The 14,703-nt window shown below is 41.8% G+C and overlaps 1 long non-coding RNA gene across 1 annotated transcript in view; it reads right to left on the bottom strand.

Moving 5' to 3' along the window:
- Window positions 1-680: 680 nt before the first annotated feature.
- The window catches only part of LOC138473120 (uncharacterized), a 342,112-nt gene continuing 328,089 nt past the window's right edge, over window positions 681-14,703 (bottom strand). Inside the window, exon 3 of the long non-coding RNA XR_011268724.1 lies at window positions 681-7,010. This is a non-coding gene — a long non-coding RNA (uncharacterized lncRNA). The remainder of the gene's footprint in view (window positions 7,011-14,703) is intronic.

Below are 14,703 nucleotides of genomic sequence, written 5' to 3' on the forward strand. Positions count from 1 at the left end.
TGTCTTATTATTATTATGTTCCTGGATATATCAACAGAAGGGATAACTGTTCAACTAGCCCCCTACATATAATTATAGGTGTTAATGTTGATAAACACTACATCAGCAGTGTATCTCCAATGCCAGTCCTCCAAAATAACAATAATGTTGCATGGTGATGACTTTAACATCATTAATTGCTGTTCTACATTATTTTCTTCATTTAGCCGAAATTCTTGTTCTCCATCAACTCTAAAGTATGGGAAAAAATCGCTGATGCCATCACATCACAGCCAACAACCTCTTACTTGAATTAAAACATGGATTCAGCTCAATGAGTGGACCAGAATTAAGACTCTGCTCCACTTGGGACACACTAAAACATAATGGTGATGCAAACACACCATCTGCACTCTTGCTCCTGGATACATCAGCAGCATTTTACAATATCAGAAACCAAATCCTGCTAACAAGACTCAGGGGGCTTGGATTAAAGGGAAATGCCTTACATTGGATTGCTCCATCCTCACAGATAGAAGCAAGATGGTGCACAAGGCCTCTTTCTGTATTGCCACAAACCATCACCTGCAGAGTACCCCAATGGGTACACTCTTCTACCACTGCTCTTCAATACTGCCCTCCAACCAATCATCAAGAACTGAGGCTTCAAATAACTGGAAAGGCTCTTGGATGTGTCAGTATATTATCAAAAGGAAGGTCAGATCTGGACAGTTTATTTGCACAGAAATTGTAACAGTAAGAAAGCAATGAAGTATGTCAGAAGAGGGAAATGGGAAAGTGATTGAGGCAGTAGAGGGAGAGAAATAATGGTAAGAAAAGAAAACAGGCATGGGAAAGCAAGAGTGAAATAAAGATTGCAATGAAGGCACAGGAGAGTGCTACAAATAACCAGATAGTGATGACATTGGTAAATAAGAAGAATAGAAAGAGGGGGGACAGCATCTTCCCCAATGCATAGCACTGAATTATTGAAATAATATGCCCAAAATCACACATGGTGCCAGACGTGCGCCGAGAATACAAAATACAATTATGAATGCAAATTTCATATTCAGAGAAGGTTAATGTAATAGCAAGTGAGACCAGATTAGGCATGGCAATATTCATATGAGTTCAGCAGGAATTAGTAAGATTATAAGCATGTTTTGCAGTAGCACCATCAAATGCACATGCAATGACACAGACATTTATGTTCAGAATAAGTAATAGTAATGAGAGGGACCACTCCCACATGTACACAGACTGAAGTTACATATACTACAGGATAGGGGAGCATGATCTTTTTGTATCATTATTACATTCTTTGTAACATTAACAGATATATTCAGGTGAGATTTGAGTAGGTGACCAGGGGATAACATGCACTATTTTAGGGATTAATTTTGTAAATACACAATAGTTCACAGTAGTATTTTTTTTTTTTAAACATGTTTTTATTATTTTGTAAGTGATACAAAAGGTAAACAGTCCCTCAACTCCCCATCCCGCCTCCCCCGCCCTCCCTCTTCCGGAAGCATAGTCATTGAACCATAGATCTCGCAGCTAGTCACTAGGTGAAAAAGTCAGAGATTTTTATAGAGTGCGGGCACCACTGTGCCATGTAGTCTGACTGGAGATATTCTAGCACTCCACCCCATTCTTTTATGAAGGAGCCATGTGTTCCATGGAGATTGTGTGTGATTTTTTCCATGGTCATTTGGGACCAGACCTTGTGTAGCCAGGTGAACAGCATCGGTGAGTCTCTATTTTTCCATCCCTGTGCGATGGTTGCCCAGGCCGCGATGAGTAGGCTCATGAAGCATTTTCGCTGCGCCTTGGTGAGTGTGTTGACTTTGTGGTCCGTGAATCCACAGAGCCAGGTTTTCTCTGTATACCGGTCCACTTCTGGGAAGATCTTCTTCAGTTTGGCTATTACTCCTGTCCAGAAGAGTTTAACCTTGGGGCAGTCCCCACAGTAGTATTTTAAGTCCTGGAAATATAGAGGAGTGTGCCATTAGGCCAATTAAGCTTTTTTTATGGAGCACACACCCTAATTAGCATGGCTTTCAAGAATAAAGAGTTGATTGTTAAGATTGTTTATAGAGTTTTTATTTAGATAAAGCATACCATGAATGAGAAAGAAGGACCAATGAGTGCAAGCTGCAAAAATGAGGGAATAAAACTGAGGCAGAGTGATTGCTTTTAGTGAAGAACACAGATAGATTAATTTGACAAATAAAGGGATGCTTAATGGAAGTTCATTCAGCAGTTAAGGATTGCAAACAGAAATAAGGAGGAGTTGGCACAAGTACTGAGCATGTTATGGATCAGCAGTATTCATGATGATTGGCTTATTAGAATGAGTGAAGAGAAGGGGAATTTGGAGATGTGGAAAAGAGAGGATATTATGCACGAGATTTGGAAGAACATAGGGATAATTAGGTTAGTGTTTTGTCATGTTATCGCCATAAAAAGGAGGAGCAACACCTACACACACAATGAACATGTATATACCCCCCACAATAGCAGACAATATTTTTACAATGCAAGTATAGCGCCAACTTAAGTAACAGTAACCCCATGTTTTGCTAAAACATAACATAAGAGAAATTAAAGTGCATATTATTTTTGTGGTATATTTGGAGCATTTTTAAATTTTACATAGGGATTATAAGGACAAAGGGCACACAGTAACATACAACTGTGAGGGTCAAGAAGGAGGGGTTATGAGGAAAAACATAATGAGAGAACTGTCAGTACACAAAACAACATATGAGAGTAAGTAACAAGAACATTATTTTTATATATACATATATGTGTTTATGTAAAAATGTTGATTTATGTTATTTTTAAAATTGTGTGATTTCTGGAGCACACGAGGAATGTTTATATGGCCTTAGTGGAGTATAGTGATAGAATTGGAAGAAACTTTATGAGAAAAGGTAAGTACTTGTGAATGAATAAAGAGAGAAAGGGTAGGTACCTACGGACAGACGGAGTGTGTGGATCTCCTCATTGATCATTATAAGAAGAAAGAGGACCCAGGGGAGTACAAGTGAACAGTAGTAAGGGATGCAGTGGTTTCAAACTGATCGCATTTTTTCCTAAGAAAAGTGTAGCAGGTGTAGCTAAAGAGAAGTACATGTTTATATGTATGCCCATATTTTAGTGAAGAAGGTAGAGAAGATCTTTGGATGTAAGAAGGTGGCGTAACCCTTTTATGATTATGTTAATGTAAAATAATGAAAAGTAAGGTTGATATATGTTTTGTTTTCATAATGATACAAAGGAATAGTAGGATATGAAAATGTAGTGATAGGCAAGCATTGTATGCATAGCTGCCACACTTTCATGCACTTAATAGGACCTGTGCTTATTTCCAGCATCTTGGGTGGGTAGATTAGGGTTGGAAGGGCGACAAAAGTGTTAATTGTGTCTCACCAGAACAAACACAGCAACAAAAGGAAAGACTGTGGTCCTGCGCCATCGGAAGAAGGATTACGTAAAATAAACGCACAATGAAAAGTTACATTGATGGAGCCAAATGTAGGCCTGCCACTGTACCATGTTCATAAAAAAAGAAATCAAACCGAAAATGAGCTTGCGTTTTACCTGGCCATGGAGATTAGCAGATGACCCCAGCACGATCACATAAAGGAAATGTGCAAGCGACAAGACCAGTGCCCTCAGTGGAGAAGAAGGAAGAAAGGCCTATTTTAGGGAAGTACAGTTCTCTTTGTTAGCTTACCATGACTTTTGCCTACATTTGGTTTCTTGCGAGACGCAAAGGGCAGTTTTATCCACGAATGCGCCAAGAGGAAAGAAGAAGAGCAGCTGAAGAAGACGCCCTTTGTGTTATTGTTGGATTTGCCAGGATTCCTGTTCTGTCTTTTATTATTTTTTTTATTATAAAGAAGGGAACAATTTAACCCCAGTAGTGTTAAGAATCACACAACCATTTATAAAAACTCTATTAAGAATAGAGGAGAAATGTTTCTTTTTTCAAATTAGGAGGAGAGTTTGGAGATGACGTTTAAGCATAGCACGGCACTAAGAAGGACAAAATGGGGTGTGAGCCTATGAAAAAATTCTGACAAGTGAGGGTAAAACAACATATGTGTGTGCTATTTTTTCCTACATTACAGGCACACCGAGGTCTAAGCATAGACAATCACAGGTGACACTGAGTTATCCACAAGAGGGAGGAGAAGAAGCCATTCAATTTGATTTAAGAACGGGAAATTCAGTGGCAAGTATTTTAGGGGGTAGGAGTCATATTTTAAAGAAATAGGAGCATTGAAGTAGTAATGTTTAGATTTTGGGAGGAAGTGCCAGTAATACAATGCACTTGTTTTTCAAGAAACTGACCCAATTTATTTTTATATTTCAGATAGACAGGGAGCACCTGCAATTCAAGTGAAGTCAGCAACCGAGTCCACGAGCAGGGAGAAAAACTCTAATTGTCATGAAAAAGGGTTTGGGGGACCCAGCCAGATACTCATTGCAGCTGAATTGAATGAAATAAGAAGAAAAAACAGTCCTCTTTAGGGACTCCCCATCCTTACGTCCCCTTGACGGACTATTTTACTCAAGAACACAATGTGTCCTAAAGCATGGCCCTTGTAAAAATGAAGGGGCCCCTGAATTTGCTGCAAAGCAGAGGAAAAAAGACAGTAATGAACTGATGAAAGATCTTTGAACTTGAAATGAAGAAGGAAAGAGAACCAGGTGGGAGATGTTCTAAAGGAGGTTAAGTGAGGTGATGACCAGGAAATGGACTCCAAGCAGATGGCAAATAGGACAGGAACAAAGAAAATGTTATGGGGTTAAGAAGAGTAATAACTTACTAACTACAGGAGAAAAAGAGGAAAAAAAGGAGAAAAAATGAATAATACAAAATGAATGAGCAGATGGGTCCCTCAGAAGAAAAGATATAAATGTCATTTAACAACATCTCCCAATTCTCGTAGTGGCAGAAGTCACTCGCTGTGCATGTCTTTTAATGTTTAATTGGTTAACAGAGGTGGGAACAAGATGGAAGTAAACAATGTTACTGTCTGACTGTCTGGGGATCCATACATATACACACATAATACAAGACCACACCTTTCACAAAATAAGTTACATATACATTAGATTAGGAGAATATAATATGATTAGAGACACTATTGGTTCTTTAGAAGTGTCTTCCACGATACCTCCCATGTTGAGAGCATTGAGTTGAAGGGGGTGACTGAGATAGGGTTGCATAGGCACATTCCATGCGGTGGAGGGTAAACAATAATGATGTGGTCGAATATGTCAACCAGAGGGGGGAATGTATAGGAGCAGCCTCTCCCCGATCTCTGATGACAGACGGGTAAATATGATGTTTAAGGTACAAACCCCTCTCTCCAGTCCAACATTGGAAAAATCAAGAGTATTGGCTATTGAGGCAGCAAGGCTGCCCTTATTTAAGGCAAGTACATTGGAAATAAGTAACACCGGACACACTTATTTAGGGCAACATAGAACAAAAAGGTATGTTTAAATTGCTCACAACATAATTAAAATAGAATATAGATTTCTGAATTAGAATATAGGTTAGCAAAAGATAGCCATTATATTACAGGTAGCTACAGGCTTCAAGGCTCCATGGGTATTTAGGAGTGCTGAGCAGTACAAAAAATGTGCCGTGTGCAACTCAAGTACGGGACTGTTTTGGCAGAAGCCACGGTACAGTGAGATGGCAGAAACAAATAGCGGAATAAAAGGGTTTTTTACGGTGTGACTCATAAAATGAACCTGAAATACAGTCAAAAAGTAAATAAGCAGGGCAAGATGGCCTTGGAACAGAATGTACTATAAGTCGGGAAAATAAAGGTTCTATGTCATTTTTCTGCTTTCTGAAGGTCGCACATAATCGCACATAAAAAGACCGATTTATTTCGGTCGATTTTCTGCGGCCCTCAGAAAGCAGAAAAAGGACATAAGTGAGTCCTTTTTTTATTTCGGGGGTTTCACCATTTGAGCCTCCTTTCCCTCCTTGCCGCCCCGCTCCCCCACAGGCCCACTGCATACACACACAAACACACATACATGTTAATTTCCTGTTTATTTTCATGCACACACACACGCATACAACACACACACTACAACACACATTACACACAGACTACATGCACACACACTCAAATGACACTCACGCAGCTCATGCTCTCTGCCTCGCTGTGCCTGTCCACCCCTGCAGGGGCTAAGAGTTCAATTTGGAAAGACCGCTATGCACGGTCACACAGCAGTCTTTCTAAATCAATCTTTTTTGTAAAAGATCTTTATAAAAATATCTTTTGACTTAGTAACGAATAAATGTGTCATTTGCAAAATGTGTTCTAACCAAGTTTTAAAGGTTGCAACATATATCTTGTGGTTCAGTGAAATTTTGCAAACTACCTAGTCTTGCTAAATAGCATTGGAAGTCATGTGTCTCAGGAATTGTTGATGTCCAATGGGGAAACAAGTGATGTTTTGACCTTTAGGTAAAGTGGCCATTTAAAGCCTTTTGAAGTATTAGGTTCATATTAGCATAACTGATTGTTTAATTTGTTGCCATTGTATAGAACTGCAGTACAAAGTTGAGATTTCCTTTTTCAACTGTAAAGAAGCAGTGATTAAACAAATTCACACCAAGCCGTCTGTCCATTTCCCTCTCTTCTATTATATGTCTCCAGGAGGTGGCTGACTGCCGAAGGGTATGTCAGGGAGAAACACCAGGTGTTAACACCATCATATAATGAGCCAGCATCATTGTATCATCATTCCAGGTGTTGACTGTTTGCCCAAAGTATTGTTCATGCTGCTGAGGGACTGAGACCCTAAGGTTTTAAGGTTTGTTTGCCGCTGTGACATCTGGAAAGCTACATCCACTGGACCATCTCATCCTACATTCTGGAAAAATCACTCCCCATCATTCTTCAGTTTCTGCCTCTGATGGATCAGGAAATACCAACTTCTAAGGTGCCCTACCAAGCCATTGGGGAATGGAGTGTCCACTCCTAGAAAAGAGAAAGAGAATGTGCCAATTATTAATGGATACAACTAGGGTGAGATGGTTAAAACATTTGATTTAGGTCAAAATAGGCAACCTTATATTTCATGAACACAAGAGACCCCCTAATCAAAGGAAGGAGTGAAACAAAATGTACACTGGGATTTTCATCTGGAGCACTTAAAATGAGTTATGATTATTATAGATTCTTGATTATTTTTGCAGCAAAATAGTTCTTCATCACTGAATTCTACATTATTAATCACAGATTAGTTTAGGTTAGTTTAGTTTATTTACTTGTACCGCGCACCGAACCCTGAGGTAACTGGGCACCAAAACTTGAGCAAGCGTTACAGTCACATTACAGAATTTAGAAACAACAACAACAATACGTGTCATTGACCAAGGTTACATAACGGTCGATAGTTGAGAGAATATTCTACAATACAAGGTTGCTAGTGTTACAGCAAGGCTCTCTCTCTCCCCTAGCCATTCCCTTACTGTGGCTACCATCTATCGGCCACCTGGTCAGATCTCCTCCTTCCTCTCTGACTGGGGGGACCTCTCCTCTTCACTCTTGGCCTTGACCACTCAACTCCTCCTTCTTGGAGACTTCAACATCCACCTGGATGCCTCCTGTCCTCCCTCTGGACTCGTTTGCGACCTCTGCGACTCTCTCTTACTAACTATTCTCCCCTCTGGCCTGACTCACTCTGCAGGGCACACTCTGGATGTTCTGATCTCCTCAGACCTTCCCATTTCTGTCCCTCTCACCACTCCTCTCTCCTGGAGTGATCACTTTCTCCTTTCCTCCCATCTCACCCTCTCTACCCCACAGGCCAAGCCACTTCCATCACTGCCACCCACCTTCTCAGTCATTCGACCCATGAAGCATGTATCAGTTGAGGCTTTCACTGACACTTTCGCACCCCCTCGTCACCCTTTGGCTGACTCTTACCCTGACAGCCCTCGCTACGCTCTACTCTGCTATATCTGATACTCTTGATATCCTTGCCCCTGTCATGAGAATCCGCCTGAGGCCCAAAGCCAAGTGCAACTCCTGGTATGACTCAGACCTCATCACCCTTAAACACAAGTGCAGGGGGGCTGAGAGGAATGGCGTGCTTCATGTACATCTTCTGACAAACTGGCCTGCCGCCTGCTCCAAAGGCAATACCGGCTCTCTGTCCTCACCAAGAAGAGAGCTCATATCCAAGCCTACATCTCTGCAGCATCTAACAACTCAGCTGAACTCTTTAAAATCTAAAAGGAAGTGGCCAATCCTGCCACATTCTCTACCTCTCCTGCCCCCTCCCAGGCCCTCTGCATGGCACTGGCTTCTCATTTCATCTCTAAAACTCAGGACATCCTGTCCTTACTCTCCTCCTCTCCCCTCCCTCCCTGTACTCCCTGCTCTTCCTCTGGCCCTTCTGCTGCCACCTCTCCTCCCTCCTGCTCTGCCTTTCCCCTGTTCTCAACAGACAAGGTTTCTAGACAAGTCTGATCTATGAAAGTCTCGTCAAAACAGGTTCACCCCGTTCCTCCAAAACCATCAAGGACGACATTGACTCTCTGGCTCCTGCCAAAGCTGGACTTCTACAACCACTCCTTCACCGCTGGAGTCTTCCCATCCCCCTTGAAGCACTCCCTTGTGCACCCTCTTCTCAAGAAGCCCTCTGCCGACCCCTCCCGCCCGGCTAACTATTGCGCAATCTCCATCACCCCCTTCCTGGGCGAGCTCCTGGAGAAATTGCCCATCTCCCAGCTTGATCTCCACACTGAATCTGTTGGTTGTCTTCATGACCATCAGTCTGGCTTCAGAGCTGCCAGAAGCACGGAAACTGCTCTCCTGAACATCCGTGAAGACCTGCTCTCCAACCTTGACTCTAACAGCCCCTGTGTCCTCATCTTGCTTGATGATCTCTGACCGACCTTCCCTGGTCCAACTTGGGTCCTTCCTCTCCACTATCTTTTTCTCTACTGGTGGTGTCCTCATGGGTCTAACCTCTCTTCCTGGCTGTTCAACCAATACCTGGCACTCCTTGCCCACTGCATTGCCACTCTCTGCCCCAACTTTCAGTGCTATGTGGATGACACTCAGCTCATTTTCAGGCTACCTTCGGCCAAGTCTTCTCTCTCCCTCATCTCTGACTGTCTGTCTGCTATCCAGGAGTGGTGTACCGCCAATGACCTCTGCCTTAATGCCAGTAAGACTGAGATTCTTCTGATCAGCACACACACTCCCTCCTTTCCTGTCACTCTCTGGCCGGCCTCTCTTGGCCCTCTTCCTGCGCCCACCTGCAAGGCCAAAAACATTGGGGTCATCTTCGACTCCACACTCTCCTTCTCTCCTCACATCTCTGATGTCTCTAAGAAGTCACACTACCAGATGCACCTCCTCAAAGGTATTCTTCTTTCCTCTCCTTCCCCCAGAAGCTCACTGTCTCCAGGGCACTGGTTCTCTCTAGGCTGGACTACTGCAACAGCCTCTTTCTAAATCTGCCTGCTTCTACTCTCCGCCCTCTGCATCTCATCCAGAACAGGACTGCAAGACTTGTCCTTGGCCTCAAGCCCAAGGATCGTATCTCTCCAGGACTGAAATCTCTGCACTGGCTCCCAGTGGCTGTGAGGATTAAGTTCAAAACCCTCTGCATTGTCCACAAGGCTTCTGGGCACGGGGCCTCAATACCTTCAACTCTCTCTTCCTAAATATCTTCCCTCTCGAGCTCTTCGCTCATCCACCTCCAACTCCCTCAGGGTCAGTCGCTTCTCCAAGCAATGAGTTGGTGGTAGATCTCTTTCTTCAGCTGGGGCCTCCCTCTGGAACAGCCTACCTGCCTCCCTGAAACTTGAGGAGAACCATCTCTGGTTCGGGAAGCACCTCAAAACCTTTCTCTTTGCTTCTGCTTTTTCTCCTCCCCTGCCCTCCCCTGCTGACAGGTCCTCCCTCACCAGTCTCACACACCTGCACTGCCTACCTGGCAACCCCTGCTTTCGGGCCGTTACCTTACTTATTGCTATTATCTAATCCCATGTACTGCACTGTCCCCCCATCCCATACATCTGCGCAATCTGCATGACACCTGACCTAGTAGGATCGTTGTCTGTCCTCCCTTGGTTCCCCCTCCCTTGCCTCATCGCGCCTTGAAACACTTGTGTATAGGCGCGTTATAAATGTCATATCATATCATACCATATCATATCATAAGATATACAAAGAGATTAAACAGGCACAGTATTTTGATGCAAGTTAGCTGAGCGTTAGCGTCTCTTACCCAAGAGCCAGTTCTTTACTTTGGCTCTAAAGGTCCAGAACGAGGGTTCCATTCTGACGTTGAGGGGTAGGGGATTCCACTGTTTGGCGGCTAAAACAGGGAAGCTCGCTCCACCAGCTCGTTTTAGATTGAATCTGGGGATGGTAAGGCAATGCGAGTACAGGGCTCTGGTAGGTCTGTCTGATTGGTGTTTGTTGAATGTATCTGCCATGTACTTGAGGCAGAGTTTGTTTGGCATTTATGGGTAATGACAAGTGTATGAAGGAAGATTCTATCCCGTACTGGGAGCCAGTGGGCGTCATGTCTGAAGCTGGTAATGTGGGTAGATCTCGGGATGCTCAATGCAGATCTTAAGTCATTGTTTTGTAGGACCTGGAGTTTGTTGAGGTTCCGTTCAGAAGTGCCTAGGAAGAGGGTGTTGCAATAGTCGATCTTGGACAGCACTAGTGCCCTGGCTAAAGTGATGCAGCTACTAGGCGAGAGGAATGACTTGCAGGCATTAATCAGCATGTTGGTGTAGGCAGTCATAGATGCGGTAGCATTCACTTGCTTCTTGAGTGAAAGGGTCGAGTCTAAGTAGACCCCAAGGTTTTGATTTTTTTAATTTCTTTGGCCACTTTGATCAGATTTCCATCAATGTTGATGGAAGCATAGCGTAGGTAGAAATTGTTGCACAATATAATTGAACTGTTATGTTTCTCAAGCCTTTTGAGACAATTTTGAAATAAGCGTAACTCTTATAACTCTAAAATGAAAACAGGGAGGGAGAAATACACAAAAGAAAACTGGTAGTCCCTTGAACGCACATGAATGCGGATGGGACATGAGTAGGCTATGAATGCATCTCCCACTCACCTCAATCCTCTTGAAGAAATTATAGTGTTATACGTTTTCCATTGTGTCTGGGTGGTCGCCTCATTAGTGATAACCCCTACATTTGGGATCCGACAGGGGCGGTACTGTCCCGCTGCGCTCAGGCCCTTTCAATGGTTAGGCCTGCTTTAGGCTGAGACTGGTGGGACTTTATCGCCTCTGTCAAACCCACAAACATGGGTTATTGCTATATTAAAGAGTATTAAGCTGTAAATGTAAACTCTCTTTTATACTGTGCCATTTATCACTGAAGCATTTTCTCAGGCTTGAGGCTTACCTGCCGTTTGGTAAATTGTGCCAATGCCATTTGATGGTCATACATGGGGCACAAGACGGAACCCTCCCATAATCGAGGACCTCATCATGGCTGTTATTCCTAGTGAATCACTGTGCCTAAACGGCACACAAGCTTCATTCTTAGAGTAAGTCTGGTATGAGGCTAGTGTGTTGACAACTTTATCTCTAAAGCAGGTTAACTGCATTAGAGACCTTTCTTTTGGAGAGGGGTTGGGCTCGTTTATTTCTTAAAAGCAGGGATAGGAGGAATACTATGGTTTACCAACTTTTATTCTTCCTAGTTCCAGAAAGTTTGCTTCTATGCAGTGAAGTTTTGCGAAAGTCTAAAAAGTGTGAAAATGCTCTTAACTAAATGTATTTGCAGTGCTACAATGTTTGTACGCAGCCGGTGCATTGATTCTGTAATACAATTCCTTGATACCATAGGCAAGGGTTATCAAAATGGATTTAAAAAATACTAGAAAAGATTAGAGTGGATTGCCCAAATGAACATGTCACCAATCCAATATACAGGGGTAATGGAAGGGGTTTTGCCTTGTCACTCTTGTTGCCCTCCACGTTGCATTTGACAGGGTAAACTATGGATGTTGTTTGGTGCCCGATGCAAGCCCAAAGCCTCCCTTTTCACCTGCTAAGGACTGGCAAGGCACTGAAGTATGGCAAGTGATGAGCCTAACACATGAAAATTACTTTTTGATAATGGCTGTGAAGAAAAAATGTCACTTGCAAAAATATCTTTTTTGAAAAATATCTTCTTCAAAACCTGCTCCCTCCTCTGAATTATAAAGGAAATTGAGCGTTTGGGTTTCTTAGGCAATAAATAACAAAATAAAATATGTATATCACAGACTCGAAAATGAAAAAGCAATTAAGTAAGGGGATAGAAATTGAAAGGTTCTGAAAACAGAAGTAAATCTATGATTAATTATCGAAAGAACATACTGCAAAATCAATAATTAAAAATACAAAAACAGAATTATTATTTTTGTATTTATTTTGTATTGGGCTTACAGTTAATTCAAATATTTCACCATACATAAACATATATAAAATACAGTTAATTCAAATAGGATAATATCATATAACATCAAACAATTCATAGAACAATAATATAATACTATGATCACTTATGACTTGTGCTGGTCCTTAGTAAAATAAATGTTGCTAAGTTAAGTTACAGTACTAACAAAAAATGAGAATGAGCGATACTAAATGCGCTCAATGATTAAAGCCGTTATGACTGTGCACTTCTATGAATGGCTATTGCAGCACTATATATGAATGTTGCGAATTAGCAGATTTTCATCATTGCTGCGAATTTGGGATTTGGGTTGTTTGACCGAAGTGTACAGATTTGCCATGGAATTGGCCGTAGTCAATTTCACCGCAAATCTGTTTTCACTTTGGCAGAACAACCCAAATCATGTCATAAACAAAGCTCCCCACCCACTTTCCCTGCTTATCTTTTTTCTCCCTGCCTCCTCCACTACTCCTCCTGCACTGCTGCGGTGTCGGATCGGTCCATCTAACTCAGGTCGGATCTGACGCCACAGGGTCACTTTTTCTTTTTTTCCTTTGTTTACGGGGTTGGGTGCAGGGGACACCCCTGCAGCCCACGCTGACATTTTAGTGAACAAGGGTGTGGGAATACCCCCTAAATCCCTGCTCCCCTTGTTCACTATAATGCTGTTCGAATGGGAGATTTGAGCGCAATGATCGGATTCAATCAAATCTTCGATCAAATCTCCCATTCAAACAACTTTTTAGGTCAGATTGGGTATTACCCCAATTTTTTTATTTGATTAGCATTTTGCACAGAGCTATAATTAAACAAGTTTGAGTCTCTTGTATAAAATGATTGCATAGGGAATTCTAAAATTGAAAATGGGTGTATTTATAAATTCACAAATGTATTTTTGCTTAGTAATCATTGTGTCCTCACAATCTATTAGTAGGAGTTTGACTGATTCTAAAATACCTTTTTGGCGTAATCTCTTCTCTTGAGGCATATTCCTTCTCACCCAATGATTTCTAAGGTAGATAACAAATTCTAGCGAAATCCTAAGTATACTTTTAGAAGAGTCCCACATTTTAGATGGAGGTTGGCATATTCCTTATAAAGGGAGTGTGATTGGAATAATACTCTGTTAGAGTGCCAGTCCCATTCAAATAGTTTCTTCTTTACAATTTGCATCAGAATATCCTCCATAGCATTGATTTCCTTTAGGATTAGTTTGACTTGCTCTGAAAATGTATCAATCTCCGAAACGCCTGTGTTCAAAAGAGAAATTCTAATGTCTTGCTTGAAATAAGATGATCTTGGCAGTCATTTGCTGGTCAGAGATGTGGAGGAACTTGGCGCGATGCTTGTTATTTCAGAAAATGTAAAGACTTGTAAGTGGGCTTCTGGTTTCTCCGGGAACAAGCCCTGTCAAGAATGTAGAACTTGAATTTAGTTCATTTATTTAATGTATGTATGTATTTGTTTATTAAGCGCCAAAGCTTGCAGGCATTTAGAGGCCTCATTGCATAAGTGAATTTTTAATTCCTCCCTTTCCAGAAGGAGGCATGCCTACCACTTGTTAATAACTACAAGCTATTGAAGAAGACCCACAGTTCCCACTAGAAGGGATATCCCTGCTGACTGCATTGCTGACACTCGCCCTGGTACTGCTGATAAGTGGCGAGCGGACAGAGCTGAATCTGAGGGAGGGTATGCCCTATGCAAATGTGGACCACCTTCAGACTCTGCTAGCACTACATAAAGAATCAGTATTATGGAGCCACTGTAGGCTAGCAAAGAACTGCCCAGAAATAGACCAGACTTGTGCTGGTCTAAATCTGGGCAGGCTTTTGTGTTTTTGTTTAAAAAAAGACATATATAAAACTTTCACAACAATACATTTACATGTGCATATTCATCCACTTGATACATAATTCATTCAAAATAAATACAAAGTTTTGAGTTGGACAGAGAAATATAAAGATCTTTAATTATACATAGACATACTGAATTCATAATAAATGAATTCCTACAAAATTCATTAAGTGGATTAGGACATTCATTCAAAATATCCTCTAAAACGTCATACACATGAGATGAAAGTCTAATCAAAGCTATAGTCAAAGATGGGTGATGTCCTTCAATAAGTCAAACCCACAAAAGTGCAGCAGCAATGTCCGAATATATGTGTACAAATTTGGAAAAGCAGAATTCCATTAAATCCATGGTTGATTTACACAATTTATAAATTC

The sequence above is a fragment of the Ambystoma mexicanum genome, chromosome 8 (genome assembly GCF_040938575.1).
Source record: "Ambystoma mexicanum isolate Mex_15411 chromosome 8, UKY_AmexF1_1, whole genome shotgun sequence".
Classification (NCBI taxonomy): Eukaryota; Metazoa; Chordata; class Amphibia; order Caudata; family Ambystomatidae; genus Ambystoma; species Ambystoma mexicanum.